Source organism: Ambystoma mexicanum, chromosome 5q (genome assembly GCF_040938575.1).
Source record: "Ambystoma mexicanum isolate Mex_15411 chromosome 5q, UKY_AmexF1_1, whole genome shotgun sequence".
NCBI classification, from domain to species: domain Eukaryota; kingdom Metazoa; phylum Chordata; class Amphibia; order Caudata; family Ambystomatidae; genus Ambystoma; species Ambystoma mexicanum.
Window position 1 is genome coordinate 54,142,197 of NC_090933.1, and position 16,236 is coordinate 54,158,432.

At 46.6% G+C, this 16,236-nt stretch overlaps 1 protein-coding gene across 18 annotated transcripts in view; it reads right to left on the minus strand.

Annotated features, from left to right (window-relative positions):
• LOC138497200 (poly(rC)-binding protein 3-like) overlaps positions 1 to 16,236 on the minus strand; it is a 3,473,032-nt gene that overhangs the window by 236,345 nt on the left and 3,220,451 nt on the right. For 12 of the 18 annotated variants that reach the window (XM_069620521.1, XM_069620508.1, XM_069620510.1 and 9 more), the window contains one exon: positions 8,231 to 8,374. The gene's annotated coding sequence lies outside the window, so the exon portion shown is untranslated. The remainder of the gene's footprint in view (positions 1 to 8,230; positions 8,375 to 16,236) is intronic. The other 6 variants (XM_069620517.1, XM_069620516.1, XM_069620514.1 and 3 more) reach the window with 1 other exon arrangement.

Sequence of the window (16,236 nt, forward strand, 5' to 3'; positions counted from 1 at the left end):
CATGTGCAACTTATAATTTCCTGATAAAATATCAGATGTTAAACTCTACAGGACTATGACGTCCGCAATGGGAAGAGACATAACAGGAACTGATATTATCTATGCACATTTGTAAGGTGGGACCCAGAGTGGAAAGGGTAGCGGGACTCCACTGGGTCGCGGCAATGGGCCACGAGGCGGAAAATGCAGCCCCATCCCGCCTGTCCTTACATGCGTTCGTCGAGGCCGGCGTCGAGGTTTGCAGCCTGGGGTCCGGGCTGGTGACGGCGAACCCTCGGGAGACGCAGGTAGCCGCGGAGAGCAGGCCCACGCAGCCCGCTGAGCTCCTCTCACTGCCGGGAAAGGCACGGAGGGAGAGACGGCTTGCTCTGCGAGGCGGCCCGCTCTGCAGCAGCCGACATGTGTTGGCCTACATGGCAGGAGGGAGGAGAGTTGCCGGGGTCTTCCAGGAGGGGGGGCCTCACGGGACGGACAGGACTGGGAACAGGTCTCTCCTGACAAGCGGGAGAACCAGGTGCTATGGAAGGAGACGGCAGCCTTTAAAGGAGGCGGGACATGGCATAATCAACCAATGGGAAGCCCGATAGACAGGGAAGGTTTCCATTGTGGGGGGGGTAAGTCACTCACATCAAATGAAAGCCCGGGAACTGATCTACTCTATGTTGTTGATTTTTCTAGTCATACGGAGAGGACGAGGAGAGAAGAAACAACTGGTGGGCCTATCTGGACACCAAGGAGGCTTAGGAGTGTTAAGTTACGTCCCTGGAAGGCTGCCTAAGAGTGAAGTAACTCTCAAGGAGTTAATGGACTATAATTTCTTTTGGTTAAAGTTATATGATGAAGACTAATTTCAGCAAAACCAACCTGGTCCGGGTCTTGATTCTTACATTGGCGACGAAGGTGGGATACCGACAACGCGATGGAGACCCTAATTAAAGCCCTGACGGATGGCCAACAGCAGTTGCAGCAATTAATACAGCTGCAAACACAACAAGCGGCAGCTGACCGCCAGGCATTCCAGCAAGCCATCCAATTGCAGGGCACCTTACAAACTACGGCCTAGGACAAACAACATATTACCAGGCTCACGGATGCTGTGGCCAGCTCAAGGAACCAACCCATGGTGCCGTCCACCTTACTCCAGAATTATAAGGAAGGGGATGATCCGGCCTTTTTCTTCACAAGTTTCGAAAGAATTTCGAGAAATGCGCAATGGCCACCTGAGCGCTAGGGACAGTATGTTGCTCCCCTGTTATCTGGAGTAATGCAGGGAGCATATCAGGCTGTGAACCCCAATGGCAACACTCCATATGGGGAAATCAAGGCAGTCGTACTGGACCGTTTAGGCCTGGATGAGGAGGCCTACCGCATTCAGCTAAGGTGTCCACCAAGCTAAGGAGTGGAGAGAGTCCCAGGCAGTTATATTACCGCATTAAAGATCTGACGGAGAACTGGATGCAGTCCCCCACACCAGCCAACCAACCACTCCTGGACAAAATAATACTAGAACAATTCATAGAAGCCTTGCCAGGCCCGATGCAAAGATGGGTTCGGCAGCATCACAAGCCTACATTGGCGGAAGCCGTGGACATTGTGTCGGCTTACCAAAAGGCCGGATATAGTCGCTTTTCCACAACTAGTATACCAGGAAGGATGACCTCATCTAGCATTGAACATCAGGTACTAAAGGCCCCAAGAGTGACACACACCAGATGGAGGCAACCAGAGGAAGCTTTCAGGAAACCAGAAGAAAGGAAGACTGGATATGAGGAGAAACAGTCTCCTATATCCCCGAGATTTCGACAGCCCCAATGCTTTGAATGCAGTGAATGGGGCCACATTGCCCGATTCTGCCCCAGAAGGAAGACTACAGAGCCTATGGAAATTGGCTATATGAAGCCACATCTGGAAGAACACAGCCCGGGGCCATACATCGTGGATATAAGGGTGGATGGACGGCCAACTCGGGCGCTGCTGGACAGCGGGAGTAGACAAACAGCCATATCTCCAACCGTGAGTAATACACCTAATTTATCTAACATTTTTATACCGATAAAGTGTATACATGGGGACGTAAAATCATACCCGGTGAAGGAGATACAGATAGAGATGAACCACGAAACCACTCAGTTAAAGGCTGCCATCCTTCCTGCCCTACCCACCCCGGTGGTCCTAGGAACAGACCTGCCTCACTTTGATAAAGCACTAAAGGCACTAGATGAAGAAAGAGCGATGAACAACAAAACCACGAACTTAGGTGACTCCAGAAACCCTCCCGGACATAAAAGACGGAATAGATTAGAGTGGTGCCAAGCCAGTTTCATGACCCGACCCATTAATTGGAAACCCGAAGATCATGAAGATTCCCTGAGGGGGGAAACCATGACAGATCCCATCCTTCGGGTAGCACGTGAGAGAGCGGCTAATGAGAAGGATCCAGACGTAACGAAAGGACCTGGCTTTCTGTTCCGTCACAGACTTTTGTACCGGAAATATAAGGCGGGAGGATGGGAATGTAAAGGAACAACTGGTATTACCAAAACCCCATACTATGGTCATTATGCAGCTGGCACATAACCACCCCTGTGGCGGACATATGGCCTCCTTGAAAACACAGCAGAACATCCTGAGACGGTTCAACTGGCCAGGCATATATGGTGAAGTAGCTCAGTTCTGTAAAGCGTGCCCCACTTGCCAGCTAACAAGTGGCGTCTTACCAGCAAAGGCCCCTTTGCAGAAAATATCCCTTATTAATGTTCCTTTTCAACGGATAGGCATGGGCATCGTTGGACCAATAGAACCCACATCTCGAGGATACAAGTATCTACTAGTCATTGTTGACTATTCTACGCGATATCCGGAGGCGTTCCCCTTGAAGGGAACATCAGCCCGACAACTATGCGACCAGCTCATTCCCTTCTTCGCAAGAGTGGGATTACCCTCGGAAGTTATTACCGACCAAGGGACCAATTTTATGTCCACCTTACTTCGGCAGGTATGCGAGAGACTGCAGATTCATCAACTACGCACCTCGGTATACCATCCCCAGACTGATGGCCTTGTCGAAAGGTACAACAAGATGATCAAGAAAATGATATGGAGAGTGACCGGACCAGATGGGAAAAACTGGGAACGCATATTGCCCTTGGTCTTGATGGAATTACGCGACACCCCACAGTCGTCTACCGGCTTTTCTCCGTTTGAGCTCCTTTTCGGAAGACAACCCCGAACCATATTGGATCTTGTAAAAGAGGAATGGGAGACTTTGGATGAGATCTCATTAACGGAGTACACCGAAGAGCTAAAGGAACATCTGACAGCACTCTGCTCAATGGCCGAGACGAATCTAGGACACGAACAATTAAACCAAGAGCAAAACTACAACAAGGGAAGTTGGATGAGAACATTCCAAATAGGAGACCAAGTATTAATCCTATTACCCACCAGTACTAACAAACTATTAGCCAGATGGAGAGGTCCTTATGAAGTTAAGGAAGTTCTCAGCCATGTGACGTATCGGATCCACCAACCCGATTGAGGCACACCAGACAAGGTATATCATGTGAACTTGCTAAAGGCATGGACCACGCCTGTATTAGCAGCCACAATGGACACCGGTGAAGATACCTCAGAACAGAACGTGAATCGTGAACAGGGCAAGCTGGAGGACGTTCAATGGGGAACCATCTTGACACCTTCCATGAAGTCAGAACTTTTGACCAGACTGTCACCCTTTGGAAACGCATTCTCGGCCTTACCAGGAAGAACAGATATAATCGAACATGAGATCAAAACCGATCCCGGACAGACTGTCAGGTTAACGCCCTATCGTATTCCAGAAGCAAGAAGGCTAGTCATCAAAAACGAGGTGGAAGACATGCTCCGCATGGATATAATCGAACCATCAGCCAGCTCATGGTCCTCCCCGATAGTACTGGTACCAAAGCCGGATGGTACAATCAGGTTTTGTATGGATTACCGACAATTAAATTTGATTTCCAGTTACAAAGCATATCCTATGCCACGGATGGACGAGCTGTTGGAAAGGCTCGGATCCGCCAACTTCCTAAGTACGCTAAACCAAAGGCTACTGGCAGATCCCCTTGAAATCCACAGACCGGGAAAAGACTGCCTTTACAACTCCCCAAGGTCTGTATCAATTTAAGGTCTTGCCATTTGGTCTACACGGTGCCCCAGCTACCTTCCAGAGACTGATGGACGTCGTACTACGTCCCCATGAGAAATATGCTGCGGCTTACTTGGACGACAGCATTGTGTATAGCACGACCTGGAGGGACCATCTACACCACTTGGAACAGGTGGTGCCTGAGTTATATAAGGCAGGCCTACACATTAATCCGAAGAAAATGGTGTTAGGGGCACACTAAACGAAATATCTGGGACACCTGGTGGGCGGAGGCACATTACGCCCCCAATTCTCAAAGATCAGAGCCATTCATGAGATTCCTACTCCAACTACAAAGAAACAAATCTGAGCCTTTTTGGGTTTCATAGGCTACTACCGAAGGTTTATTCCAGATTTCTCCACGGTGGCAGCTCCCCTAACTGATGCCTTAAGAAATAAAGGGTCTCCCGATCTAACCAAAAACTCTGCTGCTTTGGAAGCTATCAATGTCCTGAAACAAAGGATCACTTCAAACCCAGTACTTCGGTGCCCCGACTTCCGTAACCATTTTTATCTTCAGACGGACGCATCGAACCACGGACTTGGAGCAATACTTTCGCAGGAACAGGATGGTGAACTTCAACCGGTCTGTTTCGTAAGCAGGAAACTCGTGCCTCACGAGGAGGCCTATTCCACTATAGAGAAAGAGTGTTTGGCAATCAAATGGGCGGTGGAAACCCTCAGATATTACCTTTTGGGTCGCTGCTTTACGTTATATACTGACCATGCCCCCCTACAGTGGCTCGTAAGACATAAGGATACCAACCAACGTGTACTTAGATGGTTCCTGTCTCTGGAACCGTTCAATTTCCTTACCTTCCACAAACCTGCGGGGTTCCAACTGGTGGCTGACTATCTGTCTAGAAATGCTCCCTTGCCCAATCGGCCAGGGTTTGTGATGGGGAGATGTGAGGTGGGACCTGGAGTGGAAGGGGTAGCGGGACTCCACGGGGTCGCGGCAGTGGGCCGTGAGGCGGAAAATGCAGCCCCATCCCACCTGTCCTTACCTGCGTTCGTCGAGGCCGGCGTCGAGGTTTGCAGCCCGGGGTCCGGGCTGGTGGCAGCGAACCCTCGGGAGACACGGGTATCCGCAGAGAGCAGGCCCATGCAGCCCGCCGAGCTTCTCTCACTGCCGGGAAAGGCACAGAGGAAGAGACGGCTTGCTCGGCGAGGCGACCCGCTCTGCAGCAGCCGACATGTGTTGGCCCACATGGGTGGAGGGAGGAGAGTTGCCGGGTTCTTCCAGGAGGGGGGGGCGCACGGGACGGACAGGACTGGGAACAGGTCTCTCCTGACAAGCGGGAGAACCAGGTGCTATGGAAGGAGACGGCAGCCTTTAAAGGGGGCGGGACATGGCATAATCAACCAATGGGAAGCCCGATAGACAGGGAAGGTTTCATTGGGGGGGAAGTAAGTCACTCACATCAAATAAAAGCCCGGGAACTGATCTACTCTATGTTGTTGATTTTTCTAGTCATACGGAGAGGACGAGGAGAGAAGAAACAACTGGTGGGCCTATCCGGACACCAAGGAGGCTTAGGAGTGTTAAGTTACGTCCCTGGAAGGCTGCCTAAGAGTGAAGTAACTCTCAAGGAGTTAATGGACTATAATTTCTTTTGGTTAAAGTTATAAGAATAAAGATTAATTTCAGCAAAACCAACCTGGCCCGCGTCTTGATTCTTACAACATTTCTTTCAGTTTGTTTTTTCCAACTGAAAAAAGGGCACATTGCACATAAACATTCACCAAAAGAAAAGATGTTCCTGTATTGTTGCAGGCTAAGTATAAAAGATGAGCACCTTTTTTGTCTAAGAATCTGTCACAAAACATGCCCTAAAGAGCAGATTACAATATAAGATATTTTTCAGCTATGTGATAGCAATTTGTCTGGTCTAATTCTATTCACTTTTGCAAACTGAAGTCTACATTTGCCTTTCCGAGTTCATGTTGCATTGTATTCAAATGAGAATGTCAAAGTATTCGACAAGAGCCGAATAGCAAGAAACTATTCGGCCGGAGCCGAATAGCTTTTTTTCAGCCGGAATTCGGCCGAATACTTACTTGAAGCCAAAGTTCGGTACACCCCTACCTTAAACATTATGGGCAGGCCAGCAAGGCAGCAACAGCTATACAGCTGTGCCTTGTATTGAGTATTCAAAAAGCAGGCATGCGGCCACTCCTGCATTCTCATTGGTTGACTGGGTCCACAATCGTGATTGGCTGCAGACTCTAGGCCTCCGCCTCCATCTGCTGACCTCGAAATTGTGAGTGTGGGTTCCAAAATGTCTGCCCTGAGGATTTAATTGCAGGTGAACTACATAGTCTACTTCTTTTAAACAGATATGATCAAATATAATCGGCCTGTGCCTATGCTAGACAAGTCGGCAGCTCCATTGCGGGCTTGGCATGCACCACAGGGTTTGTGCCAGTCTCTGTGTGAATGCACAATTTGCATACACAACCAAAGATGTGGTGCATGTGCATTAGGGCTGCAGTCTGGCCAATGGCAGAGCACTCGCACTGGGATATGAAGACAATGACCAATTGGAATTTTTGGCCGTGATAATTTTACTTTGCGATAATAACTCATCAATAAACTTTTTTCTAGTATTCTAGTATGCAGTTCAAGGAGGATGAAGTCTGTCCTCTCTGAACTTGAACCTATGACCTTCAGGTGTGACAAATATCTCAACTGCAAGAACTTAGCTCTTCGAGCTGCTTGACCACAATCTAATGGTGATTTAGGGGCAATTTCACAAAGAAGTCACTATGAGTAACTCTGACTTACTCCGATCTTTGATTTGATGTGTGCATAGTGAACCCATCTGCCTAATACAGGCATCCTGGCACAGGACTTCAAGGGTGTACTCTATTAGAGGAACGTTGCGGAGCAACAGTTTGATCAATAACATGTCAATAACATTTCCTGCACATGTTAACATAGTCTTCTCACTAAGAACAAATGGCAATGGCTTGTGCACTGTGATGTCCTTGGGACCCGATTCATGAAATTGTTTGCATAGCTGAAAAGTGACTTTGTGCTGCGACACACACCCTGATTCATGGAACTGGGCAAAGTGTATTTTTGCAGTGCAAAGCCAGTCCAAATTTCTTTTGTATGATTTTACTCCTGTTCTACAGCGTGCTCCAGGCCAGCCCATGTCACACACAGCCTGAGAAATCCACAACACAAGCCCTCCACTGTCCATGCCAACAGACCCCAGGGGAACTACTGCTTCTCTTGCACATATCCTTCCGTTGCATGGCCTTTGCTGATCTCACAACCCGACAACTCCCCTTGGCTCAGCTCAGCTCCAGTGCTTGTCCAGCCCCCTCTCACGGTCACAGCGCACGCGAATGTGCAGCACACCGACTCCTCCCCTTCTGGTGATGTTATGTTGTGCTTTGATTCTGGTGGCATATCTGACTTACAAAACGTAAGCAAGGAGTAAGTCATAGATACTCATTCGAACTTATTTATGAATCTAACATCTCGTATGTATATCCCCTAGGTTTAGATCATGAGTTAGTCAGAGTAACCCATTTAACATTATCTTATTGTGGTGAATTTCTTGGCCAATATTAGAGGATGTTTTAAACATTAGATGTGTTTTGTCTATTTTTTAGGCCAGCAGGGTAGTGGGTATCGGGGTATGCAGTGGAGAATGTACTGTACCAGTGCAAAAAAGTATTTCCAGCACGTTCCGTACAGAAGGAACTACCTGTTGTGTGGACACTTAGAAGTAACTGCACAGCCCACTGTTGTATCATTATAAAATACCTTAGGAAATATCAGTGTGTGGCCATCATAAGATACACACCCAGCCTATTCAGCATGTTTACTCACTGTGTGGGCCTCGAGATGTTTTTGACTACAACTACCATGATCCTTCAGCACTGCCTAGCTGGCTATTCATGCTTGGGATAATGGGAGTTGAAGTCCAAAAAATGAAAGGACAGATAACGAGTGACAAGCTCTACAGGTGGATGATCAAAGACTCCTGTTAGTTAAACATTCATGCATTGGAGTAAAGAGAACTGTACCTATGGCAGACAGCAAGGTGCTTGCGAGTATGCAGGCAGGTACGGCAAATGCTTGCAAAAGATGGTCTTCACCTCAGTGCCTATTCTGTCTCTCTTCTTCGTCGTCTTCTTTTCTGCCCCCTCTCAAAGTGCTGGCAAGTCTTGCTGTAATAATACGCAAAATACGGTGTAAGAAAAACTTGGATTATGTTCAAACAACCAAATCACACCCAAAGATAAATTTGCACAGTGATAAGAAACAAAACAACATATTTTCAATGTCCCAGTTTCATATACAATCGCCATCTCTATAATAATGTCAAATATGTTTAAAAAATTCATACTTGTTTTAATTAAAAATGTAGGCCAAACACTTTTTTTAAATTTAATATAGCACTGAGAGGACGCAAGGCCACTGAGCTGTTATTAACTGCTGTGACCACATGACCCTGCTGTCTATGGCCTGCTGCCAAAGTTAAGGACCCAAGAGATATAAGGATCCAGTAACTCGTCCAGCGCGGACATTACCGGCAGGTCGGCCCACTGCCGCAAGTTATAATGTCACTCACAGCCGCCATGTGCTGACACAGATACTCAAGGCTTTGTTTTAATTAAAAGAAAGAAAAAGTAAAACTACTTCAGAGAACAGCTTCACTGCTGCTGAAGTCTGTTTTCAGTGTTGATAACCGTGGCATCATGAAGACAGACAACAGACTTCAGGAAACCCAAATGGCATCATAGAAAGCTGAGGTAACTCATTTTTTTATTAGAAACAAAAAACATCTTTGTCTGTACATCACGGGTGCTGAAAGGGGTACACTGTTATACATCGCCAGACTTTTTGTTCGAAGATTTTTTTGCTGAAAATTCTCGGCCCAAAAAAATCACCTGAAAATATGGGGTCGGGGGGTGGGTAAGGGGATATAAGGGTTGGGGGAAATAGGGATTAGTTAATAGGGAAGGAGTAGATTGGGGGAACGCCCCAAATAAAAAAATCTATATTTTTCAAACATAAATATTATGCAAAAAACACAGCCAAAAAACCCTGGTGATCTAAGAACATAGAACTGCTGAAAGGTATGCAGACGGCAAAGTGTATGGAGTGCAGCACTCAGGCTACTTAGAAGGCAGACTTGCAGAAGTGAATAGAGCATGTGTTTCAAGCTTCTTGACAGGCTAGCACAACCCTCCCCCTCTGCACAAGTGGCAAATGAAGAACCCTGAGGGCACACTCTATTAAAGTATCCTATACTCTTTGGGCCTCAAGCAGTGTAGGACACTTTGCCTTAAGGGACAGGCACTCTTTTGAGGGGGTATTCAACTGAGCAGCGCTTCCAGGGAGCACTTTGCTGAGGAGCACTCTAGGAGCAACATGCAAACTAGGGGAACTCCCATTACCAATATACACATGGTTTCAACGCAACCAGTTGCAGTATATGGGTTTATATACATTGCCACTAGTAAATCCAGCAGAAAAGCTAAAGGAATTCAGCTGGCTAATACAAATATCAATGTAAAATTGACAGCGCTAAAGCAATTCAAGTGTACATGCAATCATCTCAAACATTCTCCATAGCTGCTCAGTAAATGTCCAAAACCCCTTTTGTTAAGGAAACAATCCATCTAACTGGTGAACTGTGATGTCCAGCAGTGATATTGTACATGCCACATTGCGGACCATCATGCATGACGCACTGATAACCTCGTGTGCCAGCCCTTTTCCAATTCAGCATCCTTACTATTGTGAGGCTAGCCTAGCAGCAGACTCATCAAAGCAGTAGGAGGACCTTTCAACCAGGGAGGCCGGCTATACAAAAGCCAATAACATGGCACAGTGAGGCCTTTGGCTGTGGTGGCCTTGTCCTCTGTGGACACTGCACCAAAGGAGGTCTGGACTGGGGCGGGAATTTACTGAGGTGGCGGTATATGTGGTGTGGGGCTGCGCTAGTAATATACATATCAGGTAGAATACCAGAAGCCCATTAGTTTTGAGCCACCAAAACGGAAGAAAGACGACATCCATGGACAGTACATTAAAAACACCAACAGGCTCAGGGCCTGATTCCAGAGTCGCTGTGCAGTGAAAACTTTCATATATCACCCCTTATTCTAATGTTAAAACGTCAGAACATGCGACTATTTGCCACATGTGGAATGGTCACAGAAGGTCGAGTGAACATCAACTTGCAGTGTGTCAACACAATAAGTTAGCGAAACATTCATACAACGGATAGTTCGATGCTATTCTCTTCGGGTACCGCCGTTTGTGAGAACACGTAAAAAATACGCAACATGACGGTGACTGGCAGGTGAGGTGACTAATAAGAGCTATCGTTAGTATGAGTGGTGTGTGCTAATTCAGTAGTACCTTCGGGTCGCCAGATGTTTTGGACTACAAATCTCATCCACCCTCGCCACCATAGTCAATGGCATGGGATCATGGGAACTGTAGTCCCAAACATCTGGAGAGGCATAGGTTGCAGACCCCTGCAGTATTGCATGTCGTCCTTTTAGAAAGTACAGGGGAATGACATCACATTTTTTGAAAGTCTGATGTCCTAGCAGCCTTTTCCTTGTTTACAAAATGTTTAGTAAAGTACCGAATTTGGAATAGAGTAGGAACAATTGTTTTAACCCCTTGCCCGTCTTGTATGGACTGTGAAGGGCAGCTAGAGAGAAATGTGAAGCAAAGAGCATTTGAGGAACCCCCTGAGCACTGAAAACCTGTGGCCCACTGATACAAGAAGCATGCCAAGCTCTCGTACGCCATTATTCATGCCACTGCCATAACCTCTATGCCACACCAAAGTACCACTACTTTGACCCCCCGAATCCCCCGCAACAAGCGCAACTCATTTTTTGAGCTACCCATCACACTTTTTCCACTACCCATCAGAAGTCCGTAACTGGAAAACACCACTTTTTACATGAAAATGTTGGGAACTAAGGAGCTGGGAGCAGTAACAATGCAGATAACCTGCCGGGGCGCAGTGCGTGAGAACAATTCTGAATAAGGAACAATCAACCGCCCACCCCCTGTTTCTCCGATGCTCTAATGAAAATGATGCTTGTGAATCCCACTAAAGTTTGTTCAGGACATATTTCCTCTGGTATCCAGTCTTTTTACTGCTTTTTTGAATTGCAGCTTTATCCTGTTGATTTTTTGCCAATTTGTTTTACAGCAAAATGCACGGGGTCTGTTTGGCTAAGGCAATATGCGTTGGGGTTGAAGGGGGGTTTGTAGGCTGAATGTGGGTTGTGTGGGTGGCCTCCCCCAGCATTTTCATGTAAAAAAAAAACAGGGAAACAAAGCTGCGATTAAAAAATAGACTGGAAAAAACAAATAGAAACATTTCCACTTTGGACCTACATCGCACCTGCGTCTGAATACGGCTCTGTGTTTCACATAAGAACAGTGTGTTGCACAGCCCATAAAGATAACTGCCTATCTGGGTGATGGTTCTTCAGAGAAAAGCTTTGCATTCATGACCCATGTCCTTCAGGGAGATGCGTATCCAGTCCTGTTTCTAGCTTTGCATTCATGACGCATGTCCTGCAGGGAGATGCGTATCCAGTCCTGTTTCTAGCTTTGCATTCATGACCCATGTCCTTCAGGGAGATGCGTATCGAGTCCTGTTTCTAGCTTTGCATTCATGGCCCATGTCCTTCAGGGAGATGCGTATCCCGTCCTGTTTCTAGCTTTTTATTCTAATACGTGTGTTGTTGGATTTATAATGGGGAAAGGAAAGCTAACGTCAAGGGTGGTCAGAACGACGTGCTGCAGACATGACAGTCAATTAGCCCGGGTCAGCACCCCGTAAAACTGTCATGGACATCAGATTGTATTTACATGGTTTTTCCAAATGACTTCAATCCCGCGGGGCACACAGCGAATAAACCCTTGAGAAGAGGCCTCCAGCCAGCCCGTGCTTCCTGATGGCGACGCCCTGGCCACTGCTCGCGATGTAGCCTTGCTCTTAAGCGCTTCTCAAGAGAACGAGGTCAGCCTGGCTAATCCCGGATAATGCCTCCATCCACCCCGGAGACAATCATCCGGCGACTGCACAGAGCCCTGGTTGTGCCCGCGCAGGCCAGGTCCTTGACCTTAATCACCATGTGTTGATCACATTAGAACGGGCAACACCCCAGCGTTTTCATACCAATATTTCGTTCCCATGTATTAAATGTGGCGTAGTACCGTAATTTGATCGATCAAAGCATTCTCTTTGTGGACGTATCTTCCACTGCTCCCCACAATGGTTCCATGGTTACAAGCAGCAGTGATTCTAGGTTTGGAAAAGATCTGAGGCTAGGCAAATGTCAGGAATGTCAGGACTCGGGGCTAACTAGCCTTTTGCTTGTAGCCCCCGGGCTTCTAACCAGGGCTACAACCAAAAGCTATAGCCCCTCCCTAGCGATGCCTCTGGTTGCAAGCCGGGCTGGAGGAAGGATTCATTCATTACTTTCAACTCACACACTTTGTGCGGGTGTCACCTGTCACCGAATCAGCCCTGTCACCTGCCACTCCCACACACTTCAATGGGCTTTCACCAACAAGGGGAGCCAATAAGGTTCAGAGGTAGGATTCATGTTGAGACAAAGTGAAGTTGGCCCCTCAGCCTGGCAACAGCACTTTGAGGTGTGCTGTCATTGGGCAATCTATGAAGGCACATGTTATTGCCCCCCCCCCAACCCCTCAAATCCCAAGGGAGGAGAATCATCATGGGAGTTTAGGGCACTCTGTTGACAGAAATTGTGTTCAGACAGTCAATTACCCAAGATGGGACTACTCTACACGGGCAATAGGCACATCTAAGCCGACTCGGATACCCCACAACACGAATGGGAGCTTGAAGAGCCTGTTATCGATGGAATACTGACCAACCCATACAATGGCCCTCACAAGCACTTCCAAATGTTGCACCCAAAGAAGTGATCTGACCTATGACAGAAACATATCCGTGGCCAACCACAATCAAGAGACTCTTGTCTATGTGGGTGACAGACAAGGAGAGGTACAAAGGGGCCTGGGTGTCTATTGGTCTATTCCTCCGTAACCTCCAGAAGTGATGTCCAAAGGATGCTGCTGTCACTGAGGATCTTATTGAAAGGTCACTTCTACACCATTCAAAAGATGCTGACCTACCCAAGCGTGCATTACACTGAGTATTTCTTGGGCTGTGTTATGCCACTTAATGGTGACCCGGGTTTGAAATTGCCATGAGGTGGGAGCTATTTAGCTCCTGCTTGTAGCCTAGAAGACCCCGGTTAGCTTCATGCAAATTGCTACCAGGGGCTACTTTTGTCTCTCCGGGCTAGCTGATGCCATTCAAACACATATTCCTGACATCATCTCTGCTTTTTTGGGAATATGTCTAAAGGAGCAATTAGACACGTGAGAGACAATTTAAAGCATATTTTGTCATACACAATTGACAGTTATAGTGTGGAAGTGAGATTTGCAACTCGCTCAGTGCTTGCTCCTAGTTCCTCAGAGGTAGCTCCTGCTTACTGGCTGATGCCTCGTAGCCAGGAGCTGCTTTTAGCTCCTGCTCATCAAATCCTTATTTCGACCCCCTGGTCTCCAGAACCACAAGATTCCATAGAAATGTGTCACTCGACACAAATGGGCTACAATAAGAAACATATTGTTAGTGAATATTATTTCAATGTTTTTTTTTAAAACAGTACAGACCTTGCTCTCTTTTCTGCTTGGATGGAATGGAGTGAGCATAACAGGGTGATGCATAAAAGCATTAAGTCGCTCACCATGTTCATGCCTTGGCTGTAGAAAGCAGTGAAGGACCTCAGGGCTTGAAGTGGGCCGGTGAGACTGGTAGCTGTCGTGTGCCTAATCTCAACTGAGCTCGCCCTGCTACGAACAGCCCAGAGTAACCACTTTTCTCCAGTTCCACTGTTGGCTGCCATTCTTTGCCACCCGGTGTTCTTCAGGGGGCAGCCTGCATGCCCATGCTCCTGCCCAGCACCGCCCCATCTCCAGATCCTCAGAATTAAGCCGCTTTGCACTGAAAAGGACCAATAATCGCTCAGAGTTGCTGCATACTTTTGTGTAACTGGTCTCCTTATTCTTCTAATGCAGCTGTTCACTAACTCATATTACACGCAAATGTGGGGTTTATTTCATTAGGATTGAAAACTTCTCAACTAGTTATTCACTGTTTTCCCTTCCTTGCATTTGACAGTGTATTTAAAACACACATTTTATTCAGCGTGACTTTCTGAAATGTCACACACACACAGATATGCAGTTTCCCTCTTGGCTTTTTCTTGATTTCAAAGTGAATCATATTTGCCTAACATATTCTTTTAAAAATATTTCTTATATTTTGTCACGCTAATTTAGCCTGGGATTTGGTGACTTGTAGTCCAACTTTGTTGACAACTTGAAAGGCAGCCATGCAGAAAGCACTGATTTATACAACAAATGCTCCTTCTTTTCTTAAACAAATACAAAAGGTCAAAATACATCATACATATCAAACAAGATTGTTTCATTCATGGGACATGAAACACCATTAAAAACATATTAAGAAACCATTCATGTGTGTCCTAAATCTTACACAGGGCATATGTAAAGAGTAAACAAAGAACAAACTGCAAAGGGGCTCTCTTAGGGGGGAAAACCTCTGCAGGGGCAGTGCTTCTACACAAAATGGATACAAAACCCAAAGACATCGAACCCTGAGCACATTTTTTTGTTAGACACAATATTTTCACAAAAAACTTGTTAATCATCCATAGCCCTTTATTAGGTACTGAATTTCCTAAAGAACAGGTGGCATAATTGGCCAGGGCAGAAAGCACTGTACATTGGTGTAAGACTTTAAATGTGGCTGGGGAGATGTTGTATGCAGTTGTACTCAAGTTTCGGTTTTCCTAATTATGCAATCCCAGGCAAATTACTTTACTTTCCCGCCCCTTAGTTCCCTTTGCTGCTTAAAATATTGATCACCCAAAAGCAATTCTGTTGACTGAGTGCTGTACCAAAAGCCTTAATCAAACTTGGTATAATAAAATATAGTTTTGCTCCATATATAATAATAATAATAATAATAATAATAATAATATTAATAATAATAATAATAATAACAATAATACCAGCTATAAAGATCACATGTCTGACAGAAAATGTATATATATATATTTGTAGTGAAGTGCAGAGCTTGCACCATGTCTGAAGAATGGGACCTTGAGTGAATGGTGTGTGCGAGCAGAGCTGAGTGATCTGCGTGTGATAGCTGCAGAGAAGTGGCTGAGTTGTAGTGAAGTGCAGAGCTTGCACCATGTCTGATGAATGGGACCTTGAGTGAATGGTGTGTGCGAGCAGAGCTGAGTGATCTGCGTGTGATAGTTGCAGAGAGGTGGCTGAGTTGTAGTGAAGTGCAGAGCTTGCACCATGTCTGATGAATGGGACCTTGAGTGAATGGTGTGTGCGAGCAGAGCTGAGTGATCTGCGTGTGATAGCTGCAGAGAGGTGGCTGAGTTGTAGTGAAGTGCAGAGCTTGCACCATGTCTGATGAATGGGACCTTGAGTGAATGGTGTGTGCGAGCAGAGCTGAGTGATCTGCGTGTGATAGCTGCAGAGAGGTGGCTGAGTTGTAGTGAAGTGCAGAGCTTGCACCATGTCTGATGAATGGGACCTTGAGTGAATGGTGTGTGCGAGCAGAGCTGAGTGATCTGCGTGTGATAGCTGCAGAGAGGTGACTGAGTTGTAGTGAAGTGCAGAGCTTGCACCATGTCTGATGAATGGGACCTTGAGTGAATGGTGTGTGCGAGCAGAGCTGAGTGATCTGCGTGTGATAGCTGCAGAGAGGTGGCTGAGTTGTAGTGAAGTGCAGAGCTTGCACCATGTCTGATGAAAGGGACCTTGAGTGAATGGTGTGTGCGAGCAGAGCTGAGTGATCTGCGTGTGATAGTTGCAGAGAGGTGGCTGAGTTGTAGTGAAGTGCAGAGCTTGCACCATGTCTGATGAATGGGACCTTGAGTGAATGGTGTGTGCGAGCAGA